This window comes from Bufo gargarizans, chromosome 8, assembly GCF_014858855.1.
Source record: "Bufo gargarizans isolate SCDJY-AF-19 chromosome 8, ASM1485885v1, whole genome shotgun sequence".
Lineage (NCBI taxonomy): Eukaryota > Metazoa > Chordata > Amphibia > Anura > Bufonidae > Bufo > Bufo gargarizans.
In genome coordinates, this window is record NC_058087.1 from 200,767,469 (window position 1) to 200,780,129 (window position 12,661).

The window sequence follows — 12,661 nt, forward strand, 5'->3', positions numbered from 1 at the left end:
TGCCACCTGCCAATATTAGGGTCTAATACCCAGGACTCCCATAGACTTTGAGCACCTATGACTCAAGCAGGTGAGCCGCTATACCTTCTGACTATGATTTTATTTATTTATTTTGTATTATATGCTTTCATATTAAATGACATATTAATGTATGTGCAAATTGCAATTATTATTACATTGCACCGGAATGTGATTCATGACAAAGTTATTCCTCACCAAGCTAACTGTTTTTGTAAAATTCGGTGATGCAGCCGAATCAAATGTTACAAAACCTGTGTCATCACTAATCACAAGGCAGGCAAGATGATGTCATTAGTTCTCACGGCCCAAACACTTCAGTTCCTGCCGCTACATCAATAACATTGTGGAGGGAGAAGATGTTCATTATCTTTGTGTAATATGATATTTGGCTTTAATTCTTAGACCTACAAATCCCTCCGACTACAAGGTCGTCCTCGGCGAGTACCAGCTGGACACCACCAGTCCTCACCAGGTTGAGTCCTCCGTACAAAGTATTACTGTGAATGCCCAGTACAACGGAGCTGGCAGCCCTGGGGACATCGCTGTGATTAAACTGTCCAGTCCTGTTACTTATACTGACTACATCCTGCCAGTCTGTGTGCCCACCACATCCATGACCTTCACTGATGGCACCAACTGCTGGGTTACTGGATGGGGCAAAATTGGATCTAGTGGTAAGAAAACTAAAGCCAATCATGTGTCATACTGTCCGTGAGAACCACACAGCACCGTAACATTGATGCAGTGACCGGCGTCGGCCGGTATAGACAACAGTGCGATAACTGGCACAGGGTGGAGGCATCTGTGCAGCCGTTGGACAGACAGTGGACAGAGAGTCACTGGAGGACATGACGTTACAGACAGTCACTGGAGGACATGACGTTATAGAAGACAGACCGTCACTGGAGGACATGACGTTATAGAAGACAGACCGTCACTGGAGGACATGACGTTACAGAGGACAGACCGTCACTGGAGGACATGACGTTATAGAGGACAGACCGTCACTGGAGGACATGACGTTATAGAAGACAGACCGTCACTGGAGGACATGACGTTACAGAGGACAGACAGTCACTGGAGGACATGATGTTACAGAGGACAGACAGTCACTGGAGGACATGACATTAGAGGACAGACAGTCACTGGAGGACATGATGTTATAGAGGACAGACAGTCACTGGAGGACATGATGTTAAAGAGGACAGACAGTCACTGGAGGACATGATGTTACAGAGGACAGACAGTCAATGGAGGACATGACATTAGAGGACAGACAGTCACTGGAGGACATGATGTTATAGAGGACAGACAGTCACTGGAGGACATGACGTTACAGAGGACAGACAGTCACTGGAGGACATGATGTTACAGAGGACAGACAGTCACTGGAGGACATGACGTTACAGAGGACAGACAGTCACTGGAGGACATGACGTTACAGAGGACAGACAGTCACTGGAGGACATGATGTTATAGAGGACAGACAGTCACTGGAGGACATGATGTTACAGAGGACAGACAGTCACTGGAGGACATGATGTCACAGAGGACAGACAGTCACTGGAGGACATTATGTTACAGAGGACAGACAGTCACTGGAGGACATGATGTTACAGAGGACAAACAGTCACTGGAAGACATGACATTAGAGGACAGACAGTCACTGGAGGACATGATTTTACAGAGGACAGACAGTCACTGAAGGACATGACGTTACAGAGGACAGACAGTCACTGGAGGACATGACGTTACAGACAATCACGGGAGGACATGATGTCACAGAGGACAAACAGTCTCTGGAGGACATGATGTTACAGAGGACAGACAGTCACTGGAGGACATGATGTTACAGAGGACAGACAGTCACTGGAGGACATGATGTCACAGAGGACAGACAGTCACTGGAGGACATTATGTTACAGAGGACAGACAGTCACTGGAGGACATGACGTTACAGAGGACAGACAGTCACTGGAGGACATGATGTCACAGAGGACAGACAGTCACTGGAGGACATTATGTTACAGAGGACAGACAGTCACTGGAGGACATGACGTTACAGAGGACAGACAGTCACTGGAGGACATGATGTTACAGAGGACAGACAGTCACTGGAGGACATGACATTAGAGGACAGACAGTCACTGGAGGACATGATGATACAGAGGACAGACATTCACTGGAGGACATGATGTTACAGACAGTCACTGGAGGACATGATGTCACAGAGGACAGACAGTCTCTGGAGGACATGATGTTACAGAGGACAGACAGTCACTGGAGGACATGATGTTACAGAGGACAGACAGTCACTGGAGGACATGATGTCACAGAGGACAGACAGTCACTGGAGGACATTATGTTACAGAGGACAGACAGTCACTGGAGGACATGACGTTACAGAGGACAGACAGTCACTGGAGGACATGATGTTACAGAGGACAGACAGTCACTGGAGGACATGACATTAGAGGACAGACAGTCACTGGAGGACATGATGTTATAGAGGACAGACAGTCACTGGAGGACATGATGTTACAGAGGACAGACAGTCACTGGAGGACATGATGTTACAGAGGACAGACAGTCAATGGAGGACATGACATTAGAGGACAGACAGTCACTGGAGGACATGATGTTATAGAGGACAGACAGTCACTGGAGGACATGATGTTACAGAGGACAGACAGTCACTGGAGGACATGATGTCACAGAGGACAGACAGTCACTGGAGGACATTATGTTACAGAGGACAGACAGTCACTGGAGGACATGATGTTACAGAGGACAAACAGTCACTGGAAGACATGACATTAGAGGACAGACAGTCACTGGAGGACATGATTTTACAGAGGACAGACAGTCACTGAAGGACATGACGTTACAGAGGACAGACAGTCACTGGAGGACATGACGTTACAGACAATCACGGGAGGACATGATGTCACAGAGGACAAACAGTCACTGGAAGACATGACATTAGAGGACAGACAGTCACTGGAGGACATGACATTAGAGGACAGACAGTCACTGGAGGACATGATGATACAGAGGACAGACATTCACTGGAGGACATGATGTTACAGACAGTCACTGGAGGACATGATGTCACAGAGGACAGACAGTCTCTGGAGGACATGATGTTACAGAGGACAGACAGTCACTGGAGGACATGATGTTACAGAGGACAGACAGTCACTGGAGGACATGATGTCACAGAGGACAGACAGTCACTGGAGGACATTATGTTACAGAGGACAGACAGTCACTGGAGGACATGACGTTACAGAGGACAGACAGTCACTGGAGGACATGATGTTACAGAGGACAAACAGTCACTGGAAGACATGACATTAGAGGACTTACAGTCACTGGAGGACATGACGTTATAGAGGACAGACAGTCACTGGAGTTCATGATTTTAAAAAGGACAGACAGTCACTGGAGGACATGATGTTACAGAGGACAGACAGTCACTGGAGGACATGACATTAGAGGACAGACAGTCACTGGAGGACATGATGTTATAGAGGACAAACAGTCACTGGAGGACATGATGTTACAGAGGACAGACAGTCACTGGAGGACATGATGTTACAGAGGACAGACAGTCAATGGAGGACATGACATTAGAGGACAGACAGTCACTGGAGGACATGATGTTATAGAGGACAGACAGTCACTGGAGGACATGATGTTACAGAGGACAGACAGTCACTGGAGGACATGATGTCACAGAGGACAGACAGTCACTGGAGGACATTATGTTACAGAGGACAGACAGTCACTGGAGGACAGGATGTTACAGAGGACAGACAGTCACTGGAGGACATTATGTTACAGAGGACAGACAGTCACTGGAGGACATGACGTTACAGAGGACAGACAGTCACTGGAGGACATGATGTTACAGAGGACAAACAGTCACTGGAAGACATGACATTAGAGGACAGACAGTCACTGGAGGACATGATTTTACAGAGGACAGACAGTCACTGAAGGACATGACGTTACAGAGGACAGACAGTCACTGGAGGACAGGATGTTACAGAGGACAGACAGTCACTGGAGGACATGACGTTACAGACAATCACGGGAGGACATGATTTTACAGAGGACAAACAGTCACTGGAAGACATGACATTAGAGGACAGACAGTCACTGGAGGACATGACATTAGAGGACAGACAGTCACTGGAGGACATGATGATACAGAGGACAGACATTCACTGGAGGACATGATGTTACAGACAGTCTCTGGAGGACAGGATGTTACAGAGGACAGACAGTCACTGGAGGACATGACGTTACAGAGGACAGACAGTCACTGGAGGACATGACGTTACAGAGGACAGACAGTCACTGGAGGACATGACGTTACAGAGGACAGACAGTCACTGGAGGACATGATGTTACAGACAGTCACTGGAGGACATGATGTCACAGAGGACAGACAGTCACTGGAGGACATGACGTTACAGAGGACAGACAGTCACTGGAGGACATGATGTTACAGACAGTCACTGGAGGACATGATGTCACAGAGGACAGACAGTCTCTGGAGGACATGATGTTACAGAGGACAGACAGTCACTGGAGGACATGATGTTACAGAGGACAGACAGTCACTGGAGGACATGATGTTACAGAGGACAGACAGTCACTGGAGGACATGATGTTACAGAGGACAGACAGTCACTGGAGGACATGATGTTATAGAGGACAGACAGTCACTGGAGGACATGATGTTACAGAGGACAGACAGTCACAGGAGGACATGATTTTACAGAGGACAGACAGTCACTGGAGGACAGGATGTTGCAGAGGACAGACAGTCACTGGAGGACATGATGTCAGATAGTGTATGGAGAGGACCTAGAACTGTATCCTGAGAAACCCCAACAGCAAGAGGAAGAGGAGGGGAAGTAGAAGAAGTGAATGATCCACTGAAAGTGCGCCCAGAGAAATCAGTGGCCTCAATAGCAGTAGGGCAGAGCATTCTGATAGTCGGTGGTCTACAGTGTCAGATTCTTCAGAGACCCAGAAGGAAGAATAGAGGTCCAGGAAGGAAAAGTATCAGAGTCATTTTTGGGTTATTGGAGACAGGACTGGTGAAGTATAGTGATGATCGGCATAAGCAGAATTCGAATTCGCAATATTTTGTGAATTTTTGGCCGAATATTCGCCATAAATTTGCAAATTCAAGAATTCGTGATCTCCAGCCATTATTTACTTGATTGCGAAAATCGGCAATGTGATATCTTCGCGATTATAATATTCGCGATCAACACTAAGGGGTAGGCAGCTTTCCTATTGGTTGCTAGGGATGTAGCTAAGTGTCGAAATTCGCGTTTTGAATATTCGCGCTCAACACTAGTGAAGTAGGCTTTTTTGACGGGGTGTAGAGTTAAGAATGAGCTTGTGATGAAGGAGATCTCCTGACATATGGGATTTTATACACATGTGTTTGGCAGACCTCGAGCATAAGAAAGGTCACTGCCACCTGCATCGGGAGGTTCTGAGCGCTCAGGGCGCTGCGTCATCCAGGAGACTTCTGACAATGTCTTTGCAACATTTCACAGCCAGATTGAGAGAGAGAGGAGATATTGCGGATGACAATCTGGAGCGTTGATAGGCTTGCCACCTGTCCCTTCAAAAGATACCGGACAAGTTAGGCCACATCCTCAAGGGGGTGTGGGTATGGGGGCGTGGCCTAACACTGGGTCTTCATAATGTGGCTCCCAGTATTAATAATGCCATTAGTGCCCCCAGTAATATTGCTGCCCTCATTAGTGCCCCCCAGTAATATTACTGCCTTCATCAGTGCCCCCCAGTAATATTAATGCACGCATTAACATCCCCCAGTCTTAATCATGGCCCCATTAATATAAATTACCCCATTAGCACCCCCTTAGAATTAATAAGTGCCCCCGGTAATAGTAATGCATATATTAGTGCCCCCCAGAATTAATAATGCCCCCATTTGTGCCCCTCAGTAATATTAATGCCCCAACTAGCACCCCCCAGAATTAATAATGCCCTCATTAGCACCCCCAGTAATAATAATGCCCCAATTAGTGCCCCCCAGAAATAATAATGCCCCCAAGAATGATTCGTGCCCCCAGTAATAGTAATGTCCCCTTTAGTGCCCTTTGAATTAATAATGCCCCTATTAGTGCCCCCAGTAATATTAATGCCCCAATTAGTGTCCACCAGAATTAATAATGCCCCAATAATTAATAGTGCCCCCAGTAATAGTGATGTCTCCATTAGTGCTCCCCAGAAGTAATAGTGCCCCCAGTAATAGTAATGTCCCCATTAGTGCCCCCCAAAAGTAGTAGTGCCCCATTAGAGTCCCTTAGTAATATTAATGCCTCCATTAGTGCCTCCAGTAATGTAATGCTCCCCAAAATTACTAACGCTCCCATTAGTGCTCCCCCAAATTGATGATGCCTACTTCTCTTCTCTGTGCAAAAAAATTTAAAAAATCACCTCGGCTAACACTCGCTGCTGACTGCAAGCTCAGGTGTATTCCCTACTTTATGTGTAAGAGAAGTAAGGGATGAAGGACCCAGGGAGGAGCCTAGAGATGGAGATGGCCCTTAGGTTTTGTGTTCCTGAATTTTGTCCTGTGTGACCTCACTCATTGATTTTCTTTTCTGCAGTGAATCTTCCGTACCCGAAAACTCTGCAGCAGCTCACGGTGCCTCTGATCAGCACCAGTGCCTGTGATGACATGTACCACATCGGTTCCAACACTGATGCCAGCCAAAAGATCATTCCAAGTGACCAGATCTGTGCAGGATACCAGGCTGGGCAGAAGGACTCCTGCCAGGTGGGTGACGAGTCTTCTTATGGCAGAAGTCTTTAGATGTATTATCTTTTTTGAGACTCTTCAAGTCCTTGTTAAGAGCAGTTAAAGTGTAACTGTCACTCTTTTTTTATTTTTGTAATGTATAGGGGCAGTGATACTGACCATTTTTGTAATATAATTTAATTACTGAAATCACACATTTCTATTAGAAAAATAGCTCTAAAGTGGCCCATTTTGAGCCTTAGCAACGCTCCTCTGTCCTCTGTTTATACAACAGTCAGTGTTGAGCGCGTCTCCACAGTTATGTAAACAGAGGACAGGGGAGCGTTGCTAAGGCTCAAAATGGGCCACTTTAGAGCTATTTTTCTAATAGAAATGTGTGATTTCAGTAATTAAATTATTTTACAAAAATAGTCAGTATCACTGCCCCTATACATTAAAAATTAAAAAATAGAATGAGTTACACTTTGACAACACTTGTGGCCTGACACAAACAGAAAACCTAACTAAGTGACGACAGGCCTGTTCTCAGTCTCTAGGATCCTAAACGCCAAAACTGTATGAGATGCGTGCACGATTAGTCCTACCGACCCGGGTCTGCTGTTTGTAAGCTGGTGACTGTGGAAGGAACAAAGGCTTCTCCAACAAGCATGCGGTGCCGCAATGTCTGTGGCTTTACTCCTCAGCTCTCATCTGCATTCCTGGCTCCAATTCCCCTTCCTCTGGACAAGATCAGGGTCATGGACACGATCAACTCCCCTTGGCTGCAGCTCTGGTCCCTGGAGGATGCTCTCATGCCTGGATGTGGAGGGATTCTCCTCACACACAGCTCCTGTAGCTTCTCCCAGGCTCACCCTAAGATGGAGGATCCTTCACTTCTCCTCAGACTTGTAACTCTACCCCCTGAGAGTCTAAAGGGGTTGTCTCATCTCCTTATTTGCAGGCTCCCTCGCGGCTCTTGGGGCCTCGGTTCCCTGCTTGCTGGGGGCAGAGCTTCACGCACAGTGAGCAGGGCAGGGAGGATGCAACCCTGCCCCTTGCTTGTGCATGCACACACCCTGTAATTCCTATGAGCCTGTGATAAAGCTCAGACCAGGCCGGGAGTGACTGCACATGCACAATAATATGTGCGCGCGCGCTCCCGTGAAATCCAGTCACCAGATCAGCTGGACAATAGGGTTTCTGTGCGCCTGCGCGGCTACCGTTGATGACATTACATCGGTGGCCGTAACCCCTAGAAACGAGCATGGAATTTTAGGCACTATAAAGAGGAATAAGAGGTGACAGAGGAAAAATGGAAAATGGATCTACTGTATATCACACAAACCATCCTAGGACTACAAGGAAGTGATTAAATGGTGATTACTGAGGTGAAACAACCCCTTTAACCTCTCAGAACATAGAAATGCAGTCTGCAGCTGTGCTTAGGAAACAGCGACCTCTTGTGGCCAAAGAGCAGAATGTCAGTCCAGATCATTTAACTTCTATTACACAAACACAGTGTTCACACAATGAGAGGCGTTTCGCCATCTCACATCAGGAGGGAAGCGTTCCTTCCCAGCAATCGCCAGCTCGTTAGAGAAGGAGACTGCTGCTGTTACATGCAGCGATCTCCTCCACAGTATGGGGAGCAGTGATCGTTATGCCATCGCTCCTCCCATACTGACTCGTTGTTTGCCGGCAGCAGATCGGGATTACACAGCACAATCTGCTGCAGGTAAACAAGGATTTTTAGACCTGTTGAAAAACTCCAATCAGTGGCAGTATTACACTGCCAGATCATCACTAACGGGCATTACTGCGAACGTTTGGTAGTAATGATCTGAAAGATTATCTGCCCGTGTAATATGAGCTTTAAGCAAGAATATATTCATTGATTCTTCAATGGCTTTCGTCAGGAGATAACAGGGACGTGTTATCCCGGTGCCTTTTACGGTTCTGTCACATCCGTACAATACTGCAAGTCCTGAATTAGAAGGCTGTGGTGAAGTATATAAGGATGCCCATATGCTGTGGCCCACTAGCTCCATGTAGCCCCTCCGCGAACACGACCATATCTCCCACCTACGATATTACAATAATTTAAATGGAGAGAAAAGACCGGCACTCGCTAGATAAGATGAAAAAAGCTTCTTTTTTATTGCCACATGAATGACACAAATGACCCCTTTCGACTCTACAAATCGAGTCTTTGTCAAACAACTGTTGTTTGACAAAGACTCGATTTGTAGAGTCGAAACGCGTCATTTGTGTCATCCATGTGGCAATGAAAAATAAGCTTTTTTCATCTTATCTAGCGAGTGCCGGTCCTTTCTCTCCATTTGATTGTGGGACGCCGACCATGGACACGTGCACCGCGCATGAACAGGAAAAGAGTGTCGGCTCTTTATGAATTACAGTGATTTCCTGATCATATCAATTATTGGACTTTTATTATGTGTTTCAGGGCGACTCTGGAGGACCCCTGGTCTGTGAAGTCAGTGGGGTTTGGTATCAAGCTGGCATTGTAAGTTGGGGAGATGGCTGCGCCCTTGCCAACCGGCCTGGAGTTTACACCTATGTTCCTCATTACTACGACTGGATCTCCTTGCACGCGTCCTCATCCGTGTTTTCTGCATCAGCATTGCTGTTGATCTTCTGTCTACTGCTGCACACAGGGCTGTCTATACAGGCGGTACTGCCCTAAGTGACCCCATATTAGAAGCCGCGGTACCCCCGATTATTCTCACTGGGTGCTGCTCATTTACATGTTGTGATGTTGCCACCATTTTTGCAAAACCAGATTGTTATTTATGCTGTTGTGTGAAAATTGTGGCAATACAAAGCGCCTGGCACCTACAGATCCCATTGCACATGGTGGCCCCGGGATGTCGCCTGTCACATTGAAGATGGTGTCTGAGCTGAAGGCAGCAGGCCATAGAGCAGGAGGAGCGGAGCGGACTGGTATATAGCTTTGTGGGAAAAGATTCAGTAGAACTCGTCATTTCTCTATTTACATCTCTTTTCATTCTGGGGTTAGGAGAAGAGATGAGCGAAGTTTAGAAAAATTTGATTCGGCAGAATCGCCAAAGTTCGCCAATAAGTTTGTTTTGTTACAAATTAATTTGTCACGATTCGCAATAACCCGTGTATACCCAGCACCCTCTGCCTAATGGTGTTCATCCCAATTAGTGGCCCAATCTCAGCCTTGGAACTTGACCTTTTCCAGACCGCCAACAGTAAATTTGCATTGGCAACCAGGCATTTAAAAATGGCGCCCACTGGTGCGTGCAGCAGGTGCCATGGCCACCAGGTGTGCGCACCGATGTCCGCGATCGGCAGGGATCGGGGGAACCGGAGCGTGTATGCAGCAGCCCCTGTCGTCCTGTGTGATGTAGTGATGGGTCGGAAACGATCTTCTAAGTGACCTAACTCATCCAGTGCACATTCCTGACAAAGATTAGACATGATGGACACGAGACAGGGATGATTCCGCAGCTCCAGCAGGATCATTCACTGCCCTACCAACTGCTTTAGAGTTCCTACTACTAGAAAAGTAGAAAAATACAATACAGACCAGCAAATAGAAATGACATGATAACAATAAAAACCCCTCTGAAATTCCACTGCTTGGACACAGCCCGCGCGGGAGAGGCAGTGGACAGTGTGGGCTCCCGCTCCTTGCGCTGGTATCGGGGCTGCACTGCTTTTCAGCTCTCTCATACATTTACTGCCAGCCAGTGGGTCTGAACTATAGGGGGCGCTGCGGCGCTCAGTCTTTGCGTATCATTGAACTAGACTGTCAGGATTCATTCTAAGAGCTCCATTGAAAGTGAATGGGGGACGGATGCGTTTTCTATTGTGTCATCCATCTTGCTCCACATCCCAGGACGGAAAGCAAACCGCAGCCCGCTGCTCTCCGGTATGGGAACGGAATACATGTTGGAGCGCTCCGTTCTGTTCAGTTACGTTTTGTCCCGATTGACAATGAATGGGGACAAAACAGAAGCGTTTTTTTTTTCCGGTATTGAGACCCTATGACGGATCTCAATACCGGAAAATATTAACACTAGTGTGAAAGTCGCATTACCCAGACTAATCTGTGCTTCTGACCACGTGTCAGTAGCATCGCAGAGCCGAAGAAAGAAGGAACTAAAGGAATTAATCTTTCAGGTGAACCAGATCAGAATGAACTCACTAGTGTGATGGTACCAGAGAGAGGACACTGGAAACCTTCCTCAGGGATGACCATAATCCCATATGGATCCCCCCATAAGGTCTGGGATCCCTCCATACTATGAACCTTGGTGGACGGATCAAACATGGCCGCTGGGTTATTGCAGCAACACTGTCCCTAGCGCATGAGTCCTCTCCATGTCTCTCGCTATTCTCAGCTCACAGGACAAAGGCGGAGAGCGCGCGGGAGGAGGGTTTTATAGGGCTGTGACATCACAGGAGATGGCGATCTGCGGATTGGTGGGCTGCACGTGTAACATCCCAGAGTATGTCACTAAAAACTCTATCCCCCTGCTACAATATGTCAAGTGTATATTTATTGTCATTTATTGCATTTTCCTGCATATGTACTTTCCAGGCTTGTATTATGTATTTGCTGTAATTTCCCTGTCCGCCAGCAGGTGGCAGCAATATGTAAGCAGACCAAGGTTAGTTAGTATAGCTAGTCTGGAATAGCCCATTCCAGTCTAGGCTCCCCTGTGTGAGCAGAAGTGGGACGTTCCCATGTCCTGTCTCATGAGGAGGAGAAGGAAGTGTAGTCCGTGTACCAGCCACCCCCTGCTGGGGTAGGTTGTGTTGGTAGGAGCTCCCAGAACCAGGGATCCCAACCCTGAATCCCGCCTCGGCTGAGGCAAGGATCCATCTTCCCAGCCTGAGACATCTACCTCAGCTGGTGACAGGCAAGCAACAATCTCCAGAACTTCAGATCTCCAGGACGACATCATTCCCTGTGAGCCAAGCTGTAAGTACATATCCAGAGTCCAGGAGAAGCCAAATTCCTCCTCAGCTAGTCAGGCCCATACCAAGCAGAAGACAGACAGAGCAGAAGATAAATACCTGCCAGATTCTCTAGGCATATGATCAGAAGCAGAATACATATAAATTCCTGCCACATATTGCCCATACCTGCTGGACCCAAGTCTATTGCTGTAACTCGTATGGATTCATGTTGCCATCCATTAAGTAAAGACAAGTTGGATAATATCTCCTGTCTGGATCTCAATCATTCCACCATTACTCCTACTGACTACACTCAATTTATTGCAAGTGAGCCAGGCGTCCAGCCGTACCAAGGTAGGAGACACCGTTGACACTACTATATCTGCTACACAGAGACATTATCCCCCTCTGGCATTCCTCACCTGGTATATGAGCCATAATATCTTAAAGGGCCCTGCTACAGTACCTGCGCAAGCTGCAATTGGCGTCACGAACTATTACACATATATACTGACCCACTGCAAAGCTGACCCACTGTAACGGTGTCCTGCTCATTGCACACAGCATTATGGGTGATAACACGTTCCCGGGCTTCTTACTTTCAGTTTTTAACACATGCAGCCTCGATGTTAAGAAAACCTGATTTGTTACCACAAAACGTGAGGAAATTTGGATTAGTTGCGAATGGAAGTTTTCTTAAACTTAAGACCAAATTTCAGCTTGAATGCTTCGCTTGACCCTAGTTAGGAGTCCAGTGGGCGGTCCTATCAGGGATTGACTGCTTTCTCCCTATGATTGTGATTGGGACCGCCCACTGGACTCCTAAACCCTGAAAGTGCAGAGAGGTAAATGAAGAAGTTACAAGTTCTACTGAATCTTTCTGGATAT

At 47.0% G+C, this 12,661-nt stretch overlaps 1 pseudogene; it reads left to right on the forward strand.

The window, feature by feature from the left end:
• LOC122945575 overlaps positions 1 to 12,661 on the forward strand; it is a 58,402-nt pseudogene that overhangs the window by 4,060 nt on the left and 41,681 nt on the right.